The following is a 1,740-nucleotide window of genomic DNA, read 5'->3' on the forward strand; positions in this document are numbered from 1 at the left end:
AATCGTTTCAATCCAGGAGGTGGAGGTTGCAGTGAGCCAAGATTGCATCACTGCCCTCCAGCCTGGACAAACAGAGTGAGACTCCATCTAAGAAAAATGAAAAAAGAAAGTAACTAGGCAAACAAACAACAATACCTGCAACAAGAAAACCTGGGGAAGGGTGGGTAATCTGATATCCATAGTTGCCACATTCTATTATTTTAAATGCCCAGTTTTCAACAACAACAAAATGAAACAGACAAAAATTGGAATGTATGACTCATACACAGGTAGAAAAGCAGTCAATGCCTCTGACCTGGGTAGAGTGGCATCTGGCTGTGACATTCATCTCATATCAGCCAGGGACAAAGCAACCCCTTGTTTATTTCAGCTTGGCCTTTTGTCTGTGCCCATGCCTGGTTCATGCCTTGGACACACTGGGGGAACACAGTAAATACAAACTTTCCCTGAGGAAGCATAGACAACAGACTTACTAGACAAAGACTTTAAATTAGGTGCTATAAATAGGCTCAAAAACTAAAAGAAACTACATTCAAATAATTAAAGATATGTATGAGAATGGTTTCACCAAATAGACAATATCAATAAAGAGAAGAAAATTATTTAAAAAGAACCAAGTAGAAATCCTGGAGTTGAAAATGAAAATAATCAAAATATGAAAAATTATCATCATATTCAAAGTAGATTTGAGCTCATAAAAGAAAGAATCAGTGAACTTTAAGACAGGTCATTTGAGATTACCTAGTTTGAAAAATAAAAGGAAAAAAGAATGAAGGAAAATAAACAGTCTCGTATACCTATAGGACATCATCAAGTGTACCAATACAGGTAAAATGGAAGTCACAGAAGGAGAGGAGAGACAAAAGGAGAAGAAAGAATATTTAAAGAAATAAACTGAAAACTACACAAATTTGATTTAAAAAATCAATCTACACATTCAAGAATCTTAATGAATTCCAGCTGGGCACAGTGGCTCACGCCTGTAATCCTAGCACTTTGGGAGGCCAAGGCGGGAGGATCATCTGAGGTCAAGAGTTCAAGACCAGCCTGGCCAACATGGTGAAACTCCATCTCTACTAAAAATAAAAAAATTAGTTGGGTGTGGTGGTGGGTGCTTGTAATTCCAGCTACTTGGGAGGCTGAAGCAGGAGAATTGCTTGAACCTGGGAGACGGGTTGCAGTGAGCCAAAATCGTATCATTGCACTCCAGCCTGGGTGACAGAGCAAGAGTCCATCTCAAAAAAAAAAAAAAAAAAAAAAAAAGAATCTTAAAGAATTCCCAATAGAATAAATCCAAAGAGATCTACATGTAGACACATCATAATCAAGCTCTCAGAAGCCATAAATAGGACACCAATGCTCATATATCAGCATTCTTCACAATAGCCACAAGGTGTAAATTTCTCAAATGTCCATTGGCAGATGAATAGACAAATAAAATGTGGTATATCCATACCATGGAATATTATTTAGCTATGAAAGGATGAAAATTCTCACACATACTATAGCGTAATGAATCTTGAAGATATTTTCCTTAATGAAATAAGCCAGGCACAAAAAGACAGATGTTGTATAATTCCACTTATATGAGGCACCTAAAACAGCCAAATGTATAGAGACAAAGAGTAGAATTCAGGTTTCCAGGCATTGGGAAGATGGGAGATTTGGGAGTAATTGTTTAATAGGTGCTGAATTTTAGTTTGGGAGGATGAAAAATTTCTGGGGATGGATTGTGTGTTA

General features: G+C 37.1%; 1 non-coding gene across 1 annotated transcript; it reads left to right on the forward strand.

The window, feature by feature from the left end:
* The first annotated feature begins 285 nt into the window (after window positions 1-285).
* On the forward strand, window positions 286-419 carry LOC112437807 (small nucleolar RNA SNORA48). Its single transcript, XR_003026320.1, has one exon. It is a non-coding gene; the product is annotated as a small nucleolar RNA SNORA48 (small nucleolar RNA).
* Window positions 420-1,740: the final 1,321 nt, after the last annotated feature.

Source organism: Pan paniscus, chromosome 17, assembly GCF_029289425.2.
Source record: "Pan paniscus chromosome 17, NHGRI_mPanPan1-v2.0_pri, whole genome shotgun sequence".
Taxonomy (NCBI): Eukaryota; Metazoa; Chordata; class Mammalia; order Primates; family Hominidae; genus Pan; species Pan paniscus.